At 43.0% G+C, this 21,372-nt stretch overlaps 1 pseudogene; it reads left to right on the plus strand.

Moving 5' to 3' along the window:
* Window positions 1–2,393: 2,393 nt before the first annotated feature.
* Window positions 2,394–21,372, plus strand: part of LOC101412602 (SR-related and CTD-associated factor 8 pseudogene) — a 46,553-nt pseudogene continuing 27,574 nt past the window's right edge.

Genomic DNA, 21,372 nt, shown 5'->3' on the forward strand with positions numbered 1-21,372 from the left:
GGCCCTACAATAACGCCATCACTGGCTTTTACATCTGCCCTGCCAGCGCTCGAGGCTGTCATGATCCATTGCACTTCTACTGCCCCTCCTGGGGATGTGAAACCATGGCCTATGGTTGGTCTGGTGCCCCCAACAGAGACCCAAATCTTTCCTTCCGAGTCGCCAATAGCACCCACTGGGACCTCATCTGGCTGACTGTTAAAAACCCACACGACGATACCTGGCTGTCTGCCCGCCCCTATGGGCTCCGGTTGTATATGGACAACTACGATTACGGAGCTCTGTTTGAAATCCAAAAGCGCCCCATCTCCGCCCCACCCTCAGCTATTGGTCCCAACCAAATTCTTAACCCTCCCCCCACGCCCGCTGTCCGTCTTCCATCCCCGTCCGCTCCTCCCAATACCTCTTCCACCTTAGTTACTGCCATACCCTCTACAGGCCTTAATCTCCCCCCCCCCCGCTCCCCGTATGCAGCCGCACCCTCTCCTCCACTCCAGCCCCTACTTCAAACTCCTAAATGCCTCCTATTCCTCCCTCAACGCCTCCCACCCTAACCTCACCCGCTCCTGCTGGTTGTGTCTTTCCCCCGGCCTCCCCCTTTACGATCCACTCACAATCCCCTCACCACTCTTCAATTCCTCTGACGATGATGCCCCTTCTTCCTGCAATTGGAATAAGTCCACCCATGTCCCGCTTACTCTCACACACATCTCTTCCAAAGGCCTATGCGTCCACTCCTGCTCAACCCCCACTCCTAACCTTCCCGTTTGCTCCAACTATACCTTCCCCAATGCCTCCACCAAATACTTAGTCCCCCTAAACACTACCCAGTGGCTCTGCTCCTCCACTGGACTCACCCCATGCCTATCTGTCGCTACCCTTAATATGACCAATGAGACGTGTGTCCTCATTCTCCTTACACCCCGAGTCATCTATCACACCCCAAGACATTTCTTTGAAGCCTTCGATCACACCCAAGAAGCTATCTATCTTCACAAATGCGAACCTATCACTGCTGTGCTCACTGTCACTTCCCTCTTAGCTGCAGCTGGAGCCACCACTGGTGTCGCGGCCCTCGCCACTCAAACCTCCGCCCTCCAAAACCTCAGACAGGCAGTCGATACTGACATCATCTACCTCCGAGATGCAGTCAAGTATCTTAAGGACTCTCTCAATTCCCTCTCTGAAGTTGTTCTACAGAACCGTCGAGGCCTTGACCTCCTCCTCCTCAAAGAAGGTGGCCTGTGCGCAGCTCTAGGAGAAGAATGCTGTGTCTATGCCAACTACACCAGCTTAGTAGACTCCAGCCTAAAAGAACTCGAGAAAGGCCTTAACCAACGCCAACGTGAGCGAGCCCAGGCCGCCGGCTCCTGGGGCTTCCTGCAGCCCCTCCTCCTGTACCTCCTGCCTCTACTGACCCCAGTCTTACTCCTCGTCCTAGGCCTTACCATCGGTCCCTGGGCCATTCGGCGAATCATTCGCCTTGCTAAAGACCAAGCTAACAGCGTCTTTTCCTCCTTCGTTCAAGTCCACTACCAACGCCTAGCCACCTCAGAGCCCAACCCTCCACGCCCACACGCCACTCGGCGCCCCCGTCCCTCCCAGTGTTGCACCTCCCACGTTTAGCTCCCAAAGTTCTCCCCTTCCCGAGGAAGCCCGGCACGTCCAGGTGTGGCTCATGAGGGTGGCAAGAGGCGGCCATCGATAGGGCCCATCGTGGCCACCTCGAGCTGCGGGTATGGGTTCTCTGCCCTCCGCATGGGGAATCGGGCGTTTCAGCCGCCCTCCCCTCTGCTCACGCCCCCCTCGTGCCCCCCACGCCCCCCACCGGTAGCCCCCCCCTCGTTCCTTTCTCTCCTATTTCCCCTCCTCTCACCCCCCCATCTTTCCTCCCCACAAAATGTCAATCCTGCGAAACCTGCGCTTTCTTCAAAGCCGTCAATGTCCCTTATTTTCGAAAAAGGGAGCAATTGTCCCCTGCTCCCACCCTGCTCTACGCTTCCCTATACTTTACCCGACTGTTCTTCGTAACCTCTCTGTATTATGGTCCTTCTCAGCAGTAGCTTACGCTGCTGCCTCCCTCCGCCCCTCCTCCCAGCCACTGTTATCTTCCCCCTCCCAGCCGATTGCTGTTCTCCCCGCCTCATTCCAATTGCCCTCATCCCGCACCTGCCCTGGCAGCGCAGGCCCGCCCTTGCCTCTGCAGCCAATCCTCAGCTGCCCCGTGGACATGCCCCTCCCACAACCTCCCCGCCCCCACGAGACTATAAAACCCCGTGTACTTCCCTAATAAAATCAGACCTGCGCATAGACCTCGTCTCCGTGGTTCTTCTTCCATCAAACTGTGCGTCCCCACCAAGCCTTGAGCCGCCCGCTGCCACCCCAGTCTGGCCATGGGCTCGGCCCGACTCCCGGCAGCGACCTGCCCGCGCGGCAGCGACCCGCCCGCGGTACCGCAGCGGCGGCCACAGGTACCAACAGTAACATGCACATATTTTAGATTACCAAATTCAGGAATATGAGTTACGTCCATTTGCCAGAGGGCACTGGGTATGAGACCTCGAGGATTCACTCCTAAATGAGGTGTAGGTAAAAGGGTTACACAGGAAGGGCATCTTTTAACAATCTGATGAGCCTGTTCTCTGGTAATTTTGAACATAAGCCTTAAAGTATATTGTATAGCTTGCTTGACTATTTTAAGGGCTTGGCATCCTTCCGGAGTAAGACTTCTAGCAGAGTTGGGGTTAGAGTCTCCTTGTAATATGTTAAATAGGGGTTTTAAGTCTCCTGTGGTTAATTTTAAGTAGGGATGGAGCCAATTTATGTTGCCTAAGAGCTTTTGGAAGTCGTTTAGAGTTTTTAGTCTATCTAGTCTGAGGTTGGCTTTCTGGGTGGTTATTTTATTTCCTGCTATATGAAACCCCAAGTAGGTATAAGGGTCTTGTAATTGTAGAAGTTAAGGAGGTAAGGGATTGTCCCTTGGTAGGCAGTCTTTTCCAGGCCTTAAGGGCTGCGGCACGGACTTGTTTGAAAAGTCCGGCATCATAATGCAACTGATTTGAGATCTGCTTAAAATCTCCTGTGCTGAGAAGCATGTCCTCGGTCCACCCATTCTCAGTTCTGAGATTCCGCTGTGCAGTTTCCTTGCAAAACTCACAATATTCTGACTTCCAGAGGAGATAATCTCCTGTATCTCCTGCATTGAGAGTGGAGTGGGCAAGGGTGTGCCAGTCATGGGGGGTGAGCCACCCATCAGACTTAAGGTCCTTCAAGGTTTTGAAAGGGAAAGGGTTATAGATGTGCTTAGGCTCCCCTCACCAGCCTCATTAGGGCTCCCAGGCCTCTTGATAACGGGGAATGAAAAAAGGGGTGGTTTGCAGAAGCTGGCAGTTAGGGGATTTTTTAGAGGAGGGGTTAAGTTGAGCTGACGCTGCAGAGTTGTGCATTGAGATTGTAGATCCTTTCTCTCTTTTAAAAGAGAAGCCATAACTTTAGATCTGCATTGGGGTCTAGGCTAGTGGGGGCGGAAGCAGGGGGTGCATATGGGGGTGGGTGGAGAGGGAGTATGGAGCAGTAGGGCCATAGGTGGTGACCACAGAGATATTATTTTTGCAAGGGGAAGGGGCACTCTCATCATCGCTATCTATTTTAATAGACACCGAGTCTGAATGGGGGGGGTATTTAGCAGGACTTTTTGCCAGGGGGGATTTAGACCTGTCCTGTGCTAGGAGTTCCTCATCTTTAGCAACTACTTGTGCAGCCAATACGTTGGTGTGGCAGATCGCAAAGAGGTCATTGATAACATTCCTGTAGAAGAAAGTGGTTACGGGAACTCTCTCAGGGCCAAAGGTTTTATAAAAGTCTTGTAGAGTGTCCCCAACTCTACTCCACCACCTTTCACTTATGGTCCCTTCCTGAGGAAGCCACGGACAGACTTCTCTCAAAAATCTAAAGAATTCTATTAGCTCCTTAAATTTAACCTTTATTCCTCTCCCCTTTAATGCCTCTCTGAGGCTCTTAATAAAAAGTTCGTGCTCACTCATTGCTTGTCCCATATTTGCTGATCACTTACCGAGGCTTCGCAACCTGGAGGCAGGTTCCCCTGCATCATCCTCTTATTACTCTCTGATTCTCCTTTTTGATTTCTGGACGTTATACTTGGTCCGGCTGGACTGTCTGTCAGCGTTCCTCACTGGATCCCTCCTTTTCAGGTCCCTGTGTTCGGGTGCCAATTGACCAGGCCCACAGGTCAAACGAACCAGCACCTGAAAGAGGGAGTGGGAATTGGGGGACAAGAGGTGAGAAAAACGGAGACAAGACAGGATTCTGATCAAGTCTCCATTTATTGAGGGTAGAGCATCAGAATATATACTAAGGGGAGGGTATTAGCAGGGGGTGGTAGGCTGATGAAGCGGCTCTTCCATATAAGGCAATAAAATGCTGTTACACCACTTGCTGTAGGTTGCGAGTCTTCAATGCTGGTCATGGCTTCAACATCTTGTTGCGCAGGTGCGACACTTTTTGCCCGGGAAACTGGGGAAAGGGGAAGAAGAAGGCGGAAGCACAGGGGTGGAGTAGGCGTACTTATGAAAACTGCCATGTTGCTGGAGACCGCAAATGCACGTAGCTCCGGGCGGCTCCCCACAGCCAAACCATGTGGAAGTGCAGGCATTGCTAGTTGCCCTTTCTCATAGGGCAAGGCTAACTGAGATGTTCATTTAAAAAGGGTTTAGGACTAGGTAAAAATTATGATGCACCAAATATAGTTTTTAAATGTCATTATAATTGCAAACTAATTCTTTCAAAGATTCAAATAAACTCAGCTTTAATTCCATGGAGTCAAAGAATTGCTAATTACATTCCAAAATCTATTTTGTACATCAGGTTTTGGCAAATCAAATGTATGGCAAAATAAATGATAGAATATTTATTTAAGTGGTATATTTATGCACATTTTGTTGAAGTCAAAGAATAACTATATTATTTTAGATATATTTATCAAACTTCATTTCAAATAAGTATATTGACCTTTTAATATAATATTTGACATAAGCTTCCATACTATCATATGCACATGCAAGTTCAATATCTCCTCATCATTGATTTGAATATATTCAAATCAACAGTTTTCTAGACACAGTTGTACATATAAAAGTATGCACAGATTCTTTAATTCACAGTGTAATGCACTGCCTATAGTGTGCACTGAATAAATATGGACAGCTCTACATATCACTTTATATTTAATGTAAGAAGATGTTATTTGGAGATTTAATTAGTTAACATTCTTTATGGTTTGCTGAAATATGGTCAATTATATTAAGCCCTGATATGCTTAAAAAATAGAAATAGTACAGAGAAGAGAAATGGCTTATGCATAAAAGGGTGCAAAGTACATAGGCACAAGATAAAAATTTATTTAATAAAAAAATAAAAAGTGATATTATGTTTTCAGTCACATATCCAAAAATTATGCATTTAGAGAGAGTATTTATATAGGTAGAATTATTTTATGTAGTTGAAATAAATAGTGATAGTGTAACTTAAGTAAAACAAATTCAATGTGCACATTTTTAGTAATTAGACTTTATTGTTATTACAATAAAGATAAACCAATAGAATAACATTGACAATGAGGAATCACACTGAATTACTTCTGGGCATATGTCTAAGGGACACATCATCAATGTTTTAGATGTAAATACTTGTTGTGAATCAAGCCTAAGATATCTTATCACCCCATTTAGCTTAGTAATAAGTGTGTGTACAATTTAATCCATTTTATGAACTCTTAAGCAATAGTATTTCAATTGAATCTGCATACTATACTTTTCACAAGCTCAAATAAGTGTGAAAGAAAGCACTGTGCAATGATTTGATAAGAAATGTTAGTATTGAAAATGCATTAATATATACCTGAATTGTAATTAAACATATTCTGTAATTAATTAAATTCTTTATAATACACATACATAAAGACTTTCTGAATCCTAACAGGAATATAATTTAAAATAATTTCTAACTTAACTAAATGGTCTGCTTGACTGGATGAGTTGTAAAACCTATTGTTTTTCTGTCTTTTTCAATGAGTTCTGGCAGGAAACTCCAAACTGTGAATTTTCTTCTAGGCAAATGCATTTCATTTATTTATTTATTTATTTATTTATTTATTTATTTATTTATTGTCTTATTTATTTGTTTTTTAATGTTACATTCAAAAAATATGAGGACCTCATATACCCCCAACCCCATCACCCCACTCCTCCCTCAGCAACAATCTCCTCCAACATCATGGGACATTCACTGCACTTGGTGAACACATCTCTGAGCACTGCTATTCCACCTGGTCAATGGTCCACATTATAGTTTACACTCTCCCCCAGTCCACCCAGTGGGCCATGGGAGGACACACAATGTCCAGTAACTGTCCCTATTTTGACAAATATTAGTGGATAATAAAAGAATCAAATGCTTTTTCTAAGACCAGAGGATAGAAGTGAAGAAAGATCTTAACTTTTATATTAAAAGGATAATTACTAATGATTTTTTTACAAAACAAAATCTTAAGAGAAGGAATCATTTAAGAATGAAATTAAATATTTATTATGGATAACTGATATTATATGCAACATCTCTACTTCAGCTGAGGGAAAAAAGATGTATCCACTTATTCAAGGAGAAGGTTTATTTGTAGTGAGCAAATAAGAATAATTTGATCTGATTCAATTAAACTTAAAATTAAAAAAAAAGTTTTTTTCCCTATATGAGTAATAGATAACACTTAGATTTTATTAGGAAAAAAAACAATTGAAACTGAAATCTTTGTCTTTTTAAAAAAATAACATACCTTTTGCGACAGTTTGCTCGGTCGGTAGAGGTGGGGTCTGGCTGCGGACGAGGGGTCGGTTCAGCTCTGGATGAGGGGTCGGTCCCGCTTGGGACGAGGGGTCGGTCCCACTTGGGACGAGGGGTCGGTCCGGCAGCAGACGAGGGATCGGTCTCACAAGGGGTTGCGTGGTTCGGCTGACGGGGTCGCCCGGCGAAGCCGGCGACGAAGGGGTCGCCCGGCGAAGCCGGCGACGAAGGGGTCACCCGGAGAAGCAGGCGACGAACTGGGGACAAGGGAGGCCAGGCCCTTGTCGGGGGCTCTCAGGACTGGAGAGCGCACGGCAGAAGAACTACCGCGGAGACAAGGTAAACACACAAGTCCACTTTATTGAGGGAGAGGCAACAGTTTTATAGGGGCTGGGGAAGGCTGATTGGTCGAAGCTACGCCCTGTTCTGATTGGTTGCCAGCGAAAGGTCAGTGGGCGGTACCGGACGGGGGAGGGGTGGTGGTTAGGGATTGACTGTCGCTGTTGCTGGGGGAAGGGGCAGGGTTTAGGGATTGGTGGCTGCTGTTGCTGGGGTGGAGGGCAGACTTGAGTTTCCCGCCCACACCTGGCTGTTGCTGCTGTCGGGGGAGGGGAAAAGGGCAGACTGGAATTTTCTGCCCTGCGCCTGCGCAGGGAGAAGGAAGAAGAAGGGTGCCGCCCCACAAGGCATCGGGTGGTGCCATCTGGGAGGAGGGGTGGCCGCGGAAGCATGGCTGCCGAGAAGGGGAGACCTGAGGGCACTCTGCGCCCATGCCGAGCTTCCTTCAGGGGTGGCGGTGGGCCCGACCAACCACCGTATTATGGGGGCAGCGGAATTAGGCCTACCGCGGCCGCTCCCCTGCCAGGCCAGCAAACCACACTTCAGCCCGAGGGGTGACCGCATTTCCCCCTTCTTTTCCAATAAGGGCCAGGATGGCAGCAGCAACAAGTAGCCGAGGCCCAAGAGGCAGTAAGCAATGAGGGAAGCGGGGCTGAAGAGGGAGGTGAGTATGACGGGGATATAAATGTACAATTTAGGGGGCGGTATCTTGCCGTTGCAAGCAAGGGTGGCCAATGTCCAATTCTCGATCTCGGTAGCTATAAGGTCTATCTGTTGTTAAAAGTCCCGAATGACAGTGCATTACAGGTAGTTGATCTCTTCTTGGCGGGGAAGAGCGATAGAGGCAGACTGTGTGATGGTCTGGAGGATCGCAGCCGTGAGGACAAGTCGCATCAGGGCACCAGCGATGGTGGTGGCAGCAGCGTCAGGAGTGGTGGAGATGTAGGCGAGGGCAATAAGAAGGCCAAAGCCTCCACGGGCGCGAGAGAGGCCGATGTTAACGTGGAGGGCCGACATGGGGCGGCCCAATCTGCAACGCAATGGGGGTTCAAGCAAAAAAAGGAGGGGGGCGGGGGATGAGAAAGGACGCTTTGGATGACTGAGAAGAGGAGTGAGGTCGAGACAGGAGGAAGCTCCGCAGAAGTATGGGGAGGCAAGAGCAGAAGCGTTATTAGATGCTAGAAAGCAGGCCGCGGGCCGGGGAAAACGGGTTGCGGGCCGTTTTAGCGGGGCTGGCACTTCTTGAGAGTGATGGCGGCATGGGGGGCCGCGGTTACAGAAGACTTGGGGCTGTTTCAAAGAGATCTTACACCGGTGAGTGTCTAGGAGACCGGCGAGGGCCCGAACTTGTGGGGCTTGCTTAGCAGATAGGATGTTACCCATTGCTAATGGCCTTTTGGAGCCGATAAGAAAAGGGGCCCTTACCTTGAGAGCGCGGCGATGGGAGCCGAGGTGCGCAGTGAGACGAGGGGTCGGAGCCAGTGGGGCTCCGACGGTGGTCGCGGGCCAAGAGAAGACCCCGACGAGGGGAGGGCGGGACGACGAGCAGTGGAGCAAGGCAAAGGGGAGCAAGCACGGAGGGGAGGAGGCACAGGTGAAGGCAGGGGTGGAGGTGCTCAGGCATGCGCTCCTGAGAGTTTTATTGGCACCTCTTAATCATAGCGGGTCGGTATAAGCCCCCGACATGGAAGAAGAAAGCCATCCAGCAATTCTCCCAGACCGCCGTGGATCGTATGAGGTCACCAAGGTTCAGGAGCAGCAATGCAGAGTGAAAAGATAGGGGTGAGAAGAGAGGAGGGCATAGGGCTGTGGTAGGGTTGCTTCAGACGTGCAAGCGCGCGCTCCCGAGAAATCCAAGGCTCCTCTTAATCATAGCGGGTCGGTATAAGCCCCCGACATGGAAGGAGAAAGCCATCCAGCGATTCTCCCAGACCGCCGTGGATCGTATGAGGTAGCCAAGGCTCAGGTAGCAGCAATGTTGCATGAGAGAAGTCCCAAGGTGAGAAGAGAGGAGGGCGTAGGGCTGTGGTAGGATTACTTCAGACGTGCAAGCGCGCGCTCCCGAGAAATCCAAGGCTCCTCTTAATCATAGCGGGTCGGTATAAGCCCCCGACATGGAAGGAGAAAGCCATCCAGCAATTCTCCCAGACCGCTGTGGATTGTATGAGGTAGCCAAGGCTCAGGTAGCAGCAATGTTGCACGAGAGAAATCCCAAGGTGAGAAGAAAGGAGGGGGGGGGGCGCCAGGTTATGGAGTGAGGCTGTTGTGGAGTTGCCTTGCCCCATGTTGTGCTGTGGTGGGGTTGCCTTGCCCCACGTTGGGCGCCAACTGCGATGGTTTGCTCGGTCGGTAGAGGTGGGGTCTGGCTGTGGAGGAGGGGTTGGTCCAGCTCTGGACAAGGGGTCGGTCCAGCTCTGGACGAGGGGTCGGTCCCGCTTGGGACGAGGGGTCGGTCCCACTTGGGACGAGGGGTCGGTCCAGCAGCAGGCGAGGGATCAGTCTCACAAGGGGTTGCGTGGTTCGGCTGACGGGGTCGCCCGGCGAAGCCGGCGACGAAGGGGTCGCCCGGAGAAGCCGGCGACGAAGGGGTCGCCCGGAGAAGCAGGCGACGAACTGGGGACAATGGAGGCCAGGCCCTTGTCGGGGGCTCTCAGGACTGGAGGGCGCACGGCAGAAGAACTACCGCGGAGACAAGGTAAACACACAAGTCCACTTTATTGAGGGAGAGGCAACAGTTTTATAGGGGCTGGGGAAGGCTGATTGGTTGAAGCCACGCCCTGTTCTGATTGGTTGCCAGCGAAAGGTCAGTGGGCGGTACCGGACGGGGGAGGGGTGGTGGTTAGGGATTGGCTGTCGCTGTTGCTGGGGGAAGGGGCAGGGTTTAGGGATTGGTGGCTGCTGTTGCTGGGGTGGAGGGCAGACTTGAGTTTCCCGCCCACACCTGGCTGTTGCTGCTGTCGGGGGGAGGGAAAAGGGCAGACTGGATTTTTCCGCCCACACCTGGCTGTTGCTGCTGTCGGGGGAGGGGAAAAGGGCAGACTGGAATTTTCTGCCCATGCCTGACTGTTGCTGCTGTCGGGGGAGGGGAAAAGGGCAGACTGGAATTTTCTGCCCTGCGCCTGCGCAGGGAGAAGGAAGAAGAAGGGTGCCGCCCCACAAGGCATCGGGTGGTGCCATCTGGGAGGAGGGGTGGCCGCGGAAGCATGGCTGCCGAGAAGGGGAGACCCGAGGGCACTCTGCGCCCATGCCGAGCTTCCTTCAGGGGTGGCGGTGGGCCCGACCTACCACCATATTATGGGGGCAGCGGAATTAGGCCTACCGCGGCCGCTCCCCTGCCAGGCCAGCAAACCACACTTCAGCCCGAGGGGTGACCGCAACCTTTTTATTTTTTAAAAACGATACTTGGCTTACATAATTGCTACATAAAAAATATAGGTGATTCTCATATGCCCTGCTCCCTACCCTTCACACATTTTCCCACATTAACAACAACCTTCATTAGTGGCGTACATTTGTTACAATTGATGAACACATTTTGGAGCATTGCCTGTAAGTGTGGATTATAGTTTACATTGTAGTTTACATGCTCTCTTGCACAATTTTGTAACTTGTGACAAGATACATAATGACCTGTATCTGTCACGGCAATGACATTCAGGACAATTCCAATGTCCTGAAAATGCTCCCATATTACACCTATTTTTTCCTCTCCCCTCCCTCAGAACATCCAGTGGCCACTGTAGCTACATCAATGACAATTGTTCTTCTATTGCTGGAATCGTAAGAAGTCTATAGTAGAAAAACAGTAAGTCTACTGTAGTCCATCATTCATTTCCCAATCCTGAGGATTCTGGATGCTGATGCTACTCTGTCTCTAATTGAAAGGGGACCTAGATCCCACGGGATGGACAGGACTATTTTGTTTTCAGTTGCAAACTCTCTGTTCCTTGAGAAGGTCATTGTCCATCATCATATACTTCTTAGTTGTCCTGGGGGAGTCCAAAGAACTGGGGAGTAGGTGCTGCAATGCTGTTGAGATTCAGGGCCTTACTGTCTCATGCAACGCCCAATGATTTAAGCCTCTTGGACATGTACTTATCCACTCTATCACTAATTATAGTTTCAAATAGAAGGGGCAGAAGAGCCATGTGTAGGGAAACTGCAACTGAGTCCAACTCTGTCACACTGGGGAGCGTAAATTCCAAAATAGGCCCCACTGGCAGGCACCAAATTCCTGAGCTTTCTGCACTGGCTATAATGTCTGAGTGTCTCCAGAGCCCTCAGAAGCCCTGCTATTTGAGGCAATAATTACTTTGGCAGTCAATGAGATCCTGCTGAGATGTCCCTAAGCATAACCTCTGGAATGACCTCCCCACTCACTTTAAAGTCTCTTAGTCATATAAACTTATTTATATTTACTCTTTCCCCCTTATGGTCATAGTCTTTTTCCAGTTGCAGTGTTAATTGGTGCTTGGTAGTGATTCCTCAGTGCCAGGGAGGCTCATTCCCTGGAGTCAAGTCCCACACCAGGGGAGTAAGGGAAGATAATGCATTTATATGCTGAGTTTGGCTTAGAGAGAGGCCACGTTTGAGCAGCAAGCAGGCTCTCAGGAGGTAACTCTCAGGCACCCTATAGTACCAGGTTTTTTCAATTCCAAAAGTAAAGATTTATAAGTTCAGCCATCACTTATAAGGGCTCATCAATGATCCATCCTCCTTCACTAGTTATTGCCCCTGTACTTGAGGGATTCTTGCTGTCCCATTAGCAAATGTGACAGAGGTCCCTAGGATGGGAATTCAATATTCTTTTGGTTATTGTGTGAATCTCCAACTATGACAATGCCCCATGAACACTTAAACACATTCATAAGCTTATAGGTATGTCCCAGGTGAACCGCCTCCCATGCATCCCCCATCTCTTATACCCCACACCAATGATCCTCCCCTGCTGTTGCTGTGAGCCTTCTGTGATCCAAAACTTCTTCAAAATTGAAGCCAACAAATAACCAAATACAATTAATAGGAAAATGATATGATAATGATAGTTTTAAAAATGATCAATAAATGCAAAATTTTTTAAATTTGAAATAAAAATATAAAATTAAAAATGAATTTTGACGTTATCTTTCATCACTAAGATCTGTTGTTTTGTGTGTACAGTGACATTTTCTTCCACTTATTCCCCCAAAGTCTTATTTTTTTTCATTTTGTCTTCAAAGAAAATTTAAGTTACATTAAAGTCATGTATGGAGTATAGGTGATTCCCATATACCCAACATTCTCCTCGTTTTTCCCTTTCCCCTATTAATAACATTATACATGTGGATGGTACATTTGTTACAATTGATGTGCAAATATTGAAACATTGCTATTAACCATGGTCAATGACTTACACAATGTTTTACATTTTGGACCATACACTTTTATAGATTTTTTTTTTTAGATTTATTTATTTATTTATTTCTCTCCCCTTTCCCCTCCCACCCCGGTTGTCTGTTCTCTATGTCTGTTTGCTGTGTCTTCTTTGTCTGCTTCTGTTGTCAGTGGCACAGGAATCTGTGTTTCTTTTTGTTGCATCATCTTGTGTCAGTTCTCCGTGTGTATGGTACCATTCCTGGGCAGGCTGCACTTTCTTTCATGCTGGGCGACTGTCCTTTCGGGGCGCACTTCTTGCTTGTGGGGCTCCCCTATGCGGGGGACACCCTTGCATGGCAGGACACTCCTTGCACGCATAAGCACCACACATGGGCCAGCTCCACACTGGTCAAGGAGGCCCGGGGTTTGAACCACGGGCCTCCCATGTGGTAGATGGACACCCTAACCACTGGGCCAAGTCCTCCGCCCCAACTTTTATAGATTTTGATGAAATGTATCATGGTCTGTGTCCATCATGCAAGATCATGTAGAACAATTCCTTTGCCCCAAAAATGTTCTATGTCCTATCTATTTTATTCCTTCCTCCCCTACTCTCAGGACCCAAGATAACCACCAAGATTAACTCATTGAAAGAGAAGATTCATTGTTACTTATAACAACATTGAGGGCTTGACATAATGGCCTGTTCTTCCCTATTAGGTATTGCCTATGTTCTTGAGAGACTCCTGCCCCTCTATCTGAGATCATAGCAGGACTCCCCAAAATGGGAGTCCATACCTATCTCCTGGTCATTATGTGAGTCTCCACACACTGATACAATACATTATGACAAGATGAACACTACACCCTCCGGAGAAGCCTGCCCCATTGTGCCCTGTTTTGCAGGCCCCCCACATCCAACACCTTAAACCAGTAACCCTTCCCAGCCATATTTGCCAAAAGAACATTCCCAATGTTGTAGTTTCAAGTACATACCTGCAAATCCCGATCATTCACCTGCTCCTTCCCCCAACATTCTCCCAGTTCCACGGATAGCACAACCCACCCTCCCAACCCTACTCCCTCACAGACCAGCACTATCCAACCCAATAGCATCACTTCACTACTGTTAGGCCCATCCACTGTACAACTACATCCTTCCACCTTATCATAGTATTTGCCCATATGGGCATTGGCTCACAATCTTCTCCCTTTCTGTATACTGTAAACCTGTCTTCTAGACTCTTTATGTCTCTTACAGAGTTGATTTTAATTTATGTCTTTTTAAATATTTTATACTATTTTTTTTTCTAAATTGTATTTAAGTCAGGAGATAATTGCTAAACAATAAATGCTTTTTTTTAAATACTTAGCTCCATATTAATTTTCCTTTTTTTTCATGCTGCTTGGGATTATTACCATGAATTGTTGCTCTCCCTACTCATTCTTCAGATATCAGTTTGAATTTCTAATCTTCCTGGATGAAGAGCCTGTCTTTTCAGAAGAAATCAGACGCCCTGGTTCTCACTGTATTGTTTCAGATTTGCTCTCCATAATTCCTGTAAATGTTGCAATTTTATATTTTGTTTTGCATTATTATTTGATTGACATATGTTTTTTATTTTACTGTAAGTTCCATATGAGTAAAACTGTGTCTATGTGAAGACACATAGCTGGTAAAAGAGTGCATATTTACTAAATCAATGGACAAATTGTACTAAGATTCCATTTTATTTGGGAGACAGGAGTGGTTAATTTGAATTATAAAGTAAATAATAGGAAATAAAAAGGAACAAATATTTAAAACTCAGATAATAAGGTTATATTTGGTTCAAGCTGTCTAAGGTCTATATGTTAGTATTCTGATGTTCTTATCAGGAACATTACGACTAGAATTACTTCCTTTTTACATATAAAAGAAAAATGACTTAATGTAATATAGAATACCACTAATGTATTCTATTTTCTAAACACAGGCCATTGTAAGCACACAGGATTATAAAATTACAAATATTTAGAACAAATGAAACTGTAGCTTAATCCAAGGATTGTCTTTTTGTCCTAGTATTTTCAGGTCATTTTATTTGTGGGCTCATTATCATATTCTAATGTAGAAGACCATTCTTTCCTCAAAAAATTATATTTGTTCATTGTTGTTAAGAATATCCCCTTACCACATATAATTATATTCAAAGCAGAAGTGTATTTTAGTGGTAAAAAGATATTTAGACACTTCAATTACCTCTTCAAAAATAAAGAATGATCAGTAAATTTTAACAGGTACTACTAAGTAGCCTGACTTTCAGATGCTAGGATGAAATATGTTAATATGTAGAGTAGAAATTATTTGAAATAAAGAAGGAACAATTATTTTTCCCCAGAGAATGAAAAGTAGCATCCTAGAATTATAAAAATATGTCAGTATAACTGTAGCAATTTGACATGGTTTATGAATTCCAAAAATAGATATTGGGTTATGTTTGTAAACTGGTCTGTACCTGGGCATGAATACATTATGATTAGGGCTTTGATTGGCCACATCAGTAGGATGTTGTGTCCCCAGTTGGAGTTTTTATGCTTGAGTTTTTGAGCAGGAGTCCAGGAAATTAACACACAGCAAAGGGATAGAGATGGCTCCTTAGACAAGGCAGGAGCCTGGGGAGACAGACAGAACCATTTGCCTGATAGTCTATAGCAGGCCTTGTGGAAAGAGCACAGTAGCTGAGCCTGGAGGGAAATGGAGACCTGGGAAGAGAGGAACCCAAAAAGTCCGAACTCTTGGCAGATGTTGGCTACCATCTTGCCCTTACACATGGCAGTGGACTTTAGTGAGGGAAATAAATTAGGTTTTATGGCCTGGTAACTGTAAGCTTCTACCTCAAATAAATACCCTTTATAAAAGCCAACAGATTTCCGGTATTTTGCATCAGAATCCCATTGGTTCACTAATATAATAACCAAAGTCCTTATCTTAATGAATCCAAGTATAAAAATAGATAAATGATATGGACTTAAAATAATTATTTTAATAAGATTTGAAAATTGGAATTCATCATACTAATTTAAATATTATTTCCCTTTGAGTATATAGAAATACTGAACTGTTTTTCTTAGTAGAAAATAAAGCTACATTCTTGATTTTTAAGGAAAATTTGAGGAATAAAAGTGCTGTTAGAGTTTGCAACTTTAATTGCCTTCTACTTCTGATGCCAGATTTGCAGTCTAAATTTTTCTGTTGGATTTACCAATAGAACAGATTTACAGTCCTGAGTTTAAAATTTCTTGCTTGGAAATATAATGAGAGAATAAATGTGTGACATTTTTCTGCTTATGCTTTTCTGTACCTACTCACAATAATTCAGTAAATTATGGGCCGTTATGTAGACATTTTGTAACACTTTGGGCAAAAAAAAATACAGCTCAAAAATATTACAGACACGTAACAGTCTCAACTGTGAAGATCTAAAAAGAGGTGTAAAATATGAAAATATCTGAAGCTTTAAAGTATACTGTTAAAAGAAGTGGTGATGCGACATTGATAACAGGGTCAAGAGAACTAGCACATTTCTGGGAGGAGGGGGCACTCAGCAGAGAGTCTGTGATGTCTACTTAGGGTGAGAAAAAAGCCTATCATTTTCTGTGTTTTATTCAGTTTTTTAAAACACCAGTTTTCTCACAGTACCACCAAAGAACTAAATTTTTAAAATAAAGAAGCACAATAGAGTGAAAAATAACACTTCTATAGGTCTCCAAGAGAAGTCCATCAATAATGTATTTTCCCATATAACTCAGTAATGCCAAGATGAATAAATATAGAGAATAAATGTAAACTCCCTTTGGCAAATCTTTATTGACCTCTTACTAAGTAAGTGATAGTTACTGGGATGGATATCTAGGTTATCCAAGACTGATGGGGGAACTACCAAATAACAAACAATTACACCATCGTATTATAAGTATAATGGAAGACATTTTCACACAACGTTAGGGTAGGGAATGGTATAGAGAAAAGACATGTCATCCTGCTTGGTAATAAAGAAAAGTTTTTGGAAGGTAACCAAAAAGTTAGAAGAGAATATAAGCCAAAAAGAATACTAGAAGAAAAAAAAAATTATCTGTAGACTATTTAGAAGTCAAAAAGTTTAGCATATTCAAGTATGTAAGGTGGTTTGTTGTGCTGAGACATAAATATCCGTGGGAGGACCAGAAAAAGATGAAACAGAAATAAAAAATTTAGGCAAAGGTCAGATTGTGAGTGACTTACTGATGCCATTATAAGGAATTTGGAATTTATTCCAAAGGTGAGAAGGAGATGTGGATGGAATTTTAACAGGGAGATGACACAACATAATCTGGCCAGAAATTCGATGGGAGGGGACAGTGAAGAAATTTAGGAATCTACAGCATTAAATATTGTATGTTACAAAAATCTTAAGGCAAAGATATTTTGATTTTGAGGTTAAGATATGAATGATGGGAATGTCATTGTATACTTCTGAAAAGGTGCAGAAAATCCAGGACTGAAAACATAGGTAGTTGAAACATCTTCCTTGGACAATTCACAGCATAAGAGAAGATCATGAAAGAGATCTTGGAAATAAATAGCCTTAAAAAGATAGACAAGATAAAGGACTTTAAAACACAGGTAAGAAGTTAATTTAAACATAATTTATAACAATATGATTTATGGTCACAATGTAGCATAGTGAAACTCATCATCACTGCAAAATGAATAGAAATAGTGACAGAAGGACAAACTTTCTTTCTGCAGAGATCAGGGAGAGCATCTTGAACAGAAACACAACAAAATACCTTTTATGAATGCACGGAGTCAAAGAGTGAAATAAGCCCTACAATGAAGTCTGACTTGTTCTTCAGAGAATCAACTGCCAAATGTAAAAATGTTTTTCACTGATACATAGGTGTTATTCAAGTATAAACTAAAGTGATAGCCCTGTAAAAGCGTAGTGATCCCCATGCATTCAGATCACTTTAGACTCTAAAGGGAACTTAAAATCTTGAAAGACCTCTAGTCCATACTTTCCTTTATCTTTTCTCCCACTTCCAAGAAGACCACCACAAATGAGATAATCCGGTCTCTAATAAAATATTTATTTGACATTATTTGATAAGACAAACTGAACCCTTTAATTATAATTCAAATAAAACACTTAATAACATGGATGACAGATTTTCCCTATAAATATACTCAATAATTATGATTATACTCCTTTGTAACAGTACAAGATAAATCCAATTTTTCTATTTTAAAAATAATTAGAGATAGCTATCATGTATTACCAGTTTTTCATTTCAAGGAAATTCCTTTGCTATTATTGCATGAATCCTGAATAACACTTTTATAATACGGATTCTGAACTGCAATCAGAAAAAGTTTTATATTAAACTCTCGAATCTAGAAAGCGCCTGTGAAAGCATTTGTTCCTGACTGGGAAAGATTACATTTACCATTAGCATAGATTAGTTTCTCAGATTAACCTTATTGAGAAAGTTTAAATCCCTGAGTAAAATCACAATGAAATAACGCAGTTTTGACTAGAGAGGCAGAGGAAACCCCAGAGCACTGGCTGCTCTCCAGGAGTGGTAAACCTTCAGTAAGACGCGGGACGGCAGGGAGTCCTCAAGAGCGTCCTGGAGCAACAACATTCAGAAAATATTCCAGGGCTAAAGGCCAACTTTAGTGTTCCGTGAAATTTTCCATTGTTGACCCTGTATATATAAATAATAAAGATAAACTCAGTGTCAGTGCCCAGGTTCGGGAAATATGCACTTAGCGGGTTGTATGACATAACTATATACATGCCAATTGTATGACATGTTCTTACTGATTATTTTGTGTTGATGCTTACTTAACCCTGCTACACGACCTGATTTCTCTCAATTCAGAGTTTTCTTTATTCATTTAGTAGAAAATTGAAAGTTATCTGATAAGTTCAAAGCACTGTGCTGGTTACCAAAGATGTAGAGACTGGTAAGACTGATTTCCTTTCTAGTGGTAAGCAACTGGATTCTTCAAATTTCCAAGACAGATTCACATCTCATTTTACAAGATCATTGAAAGTTAATTTAAATAGAAACAAGAGACTATATGTGAGATGTAAAACACCAAGTAGTAATATTTTAGATATGTTTAATGTGGAATAAAGTGACTTACTAGAACATGTTAGAAATAACAGTTGAGCTTTATTTGTATATGGATAAGATATAGAAGTGACATAAATATGAATGACTGCATTTTTTCTATAGTAAGGGTATGGAACAATGGATATGAAAATATTGGGAATTCTGAGTTGAAGAAAGGATTTACTTTTGTGGATGATAATTATGTTCCTGAATATGACTGAATCATGAAGCTTAAATATTTAAAACCACAAAGTAGATTTATGCAATTACATTATTAGTACCAGTATCAAATGTCACATTAAAAAGAAGCAGTAGCATTAACATAAAATATTTAACATAATTTTGATATTGAACAAACACAAGTTGCTGAGAAAATGGAAATTCATTAGGATAAAAAATATTCAAAACCTTTACTTATTTTACTCTTTTTTGTAGACTTCAATAATATTTTTACAAGTAGGTGCTATCAAAATATTCCATAAATATGCATGATAAGTTCAGAATTTTAAAAGAATTCAGTATTTATATTTGAAAAATATGCTCAAGCTGTACAGTGATTGAAATGATATTATTTAGTTTAATTTAAAAAGACTCCTTTTATAATGGTAATTTTCTTACATAAAAACTGCTGTCTAACAGCAAGGGTGTTTTTTTTCCATTTTATTGCTTCATGATTAATTAAAAACACTTGTTCTAGTGCATTTCAAGTGGAATTCAAACATGTCACCTATGACAGTCAGTTGCACTAGGATTATAATCATGTGGCTTTCTCATGGTCATAATTCATAATTCACAATTTATTCTCACAGCACCCTCCTAAACCTCACCATAAATAAAGCAAAATCAACTATATAGTAAATCCATATTAATGATAACATAAGGAGGAAAATCAATGTCTCAGGATGATATTATCAAATGAAGTATTTCACCAACCAGTGTTGTTGAAAAACTTGTTTATTATTAACAATACATTTTATCTAAAATGCTCATATATGATTTGCTCACAAAAAGCTTATAATTTTGGCAGGAGGAGCTATTGAAGTCATCTATGATATGACTGCAATTTTTTTAGTATTCTTGATCTTTAATTTTCTAAAATTTTTTACTTTTGTCTATAATCTATTTTTTTTCTGCACCTTTTGTACAATATCTAGATTAATTTTACTGCAGCAACATGTAATACCTTGTATTTTCTTCCCATTCTATTGGTTGGCTCCTCTTCCCCTTCTGCCCAGATTTTAGTGTCCTGTCTTTGATCCCTGACATGAGCATCTTCTTTGACTATACATGCTGTGGTTGATCTCAACTAACAAATTATGATGTGCCCACGCAGCTCCATGATGTCTGAGGCCATTTATATTCCATCCCCTCCCTCATTCCTTGCATTTAATCAGCTAATAAGTTGCAGGTTCTATCTCCTTAACACCTCTTAAACTTTAAGCCATTTCTTTGTAACTATTCTATGGCTGTGTTCATGTTTTAATCACATCTTTCCTGGATTATCAAAATTACTGTACACCTTATCTTTCTTCTATTAGAATTCCGTTAGATGATTTTCTAGCCTCTCTGTGATGAGTACACCCTGGGGAAAGGGTTTGTGTGTAGGGAGTTGATTTGGGGGCATGATCTCAAGCAGAAAGAATTAATCACAGAAGGAAGAAAAGTAAAGGCTGCTGTTTACCACTTTCACAACTGGAGCTTGATTCCACTGGGTTTCTTTGAGTATCCTTGCCTTAGAATTGCCTGCCTCGGAGAAAGCAAAGGGAACAATTGTACATTAGCTCTTATTCTCTTTAATCAAGTGCTAGCTTATGGAGTGTTTACTCTCCAGAACATCATGTATGTTCATATATGAGTTCTGAGTGGTTGGCAGGTTTTCAAAGGCATGGTCTCTCAAAGACCTTGGGAGAGAACACAAGTTGATGTAGTGAAGCTGAGCTAAGGTACTTTAAGTTATACCTGCTCGAAGCTGTTTACTGCAACAATGACTATCGGTGGACTGAGAGGCAAGAATAAGCAATGTCTCATGTAACTGCTCTTTCCATAATGTAAATCTGATTATGCAAAGGCCGTGCTTAAAATTCTGCATGGCCACCCTAACTTTCATAATGAAAATTATACTCTAGCATAACATCCAAGAATCCTCTGACAAGCTATGTGTGGTCCTCCAAAAATGGATTGAGTTTCTTCTTAGATGATCTTGTGTGTATAACAGAATCTGGAATAAATACATAGAGGAGGTCCTCATTATCCAAAGATAGTTATTAAAACTGGAACCAAAATTTTATAAGAAAGAGTGGCAGTGGTGCTGGAGTAAAAGAATGGGCGTCTTATTGATAATTTACATTGAGATAAACCTAAGGAATAAAAAATAGCTTATTTGATTTTATATTTTCTCAGTACAGGATATAATGGCCAAAATATTCTCATTCTTAGGATTGTGGCTTTTAAAAGTGCTGCTTTTTCGCCTATAATTTTTCTGACAACATTTTATAGTAGTGTGAAATAGCATCCTGTATCACAAGTTGAATTTCACAAAAAGATCAGAAAGTGTCATTTTTAATAAAATGTATAGTTTTCATTCATTTTCCCAAAAGATTACTTTATGTCTTGACTTTATTTCTAAAACATTTTGTTTTAAGCATCTAGCATGCCATAACTCTCACCAATGTTTTTCTT

Source organism: Dasypus novemcinctus, chromosome 1, assembly GCF_030445035.2.
Source record: "Dasypus novemcinctus isolate mDasNov1 chromosome 1, mDasNov1.1.hap2, whole genome shotgun sequence".
In the NCBI taxonomy this organism is placed as follows: Eukaryota; Metazoa; Chordata; class Mammalia; order Cingulata; family Dasypodidae; genus Dasypus; species Dasypus novemcinctus.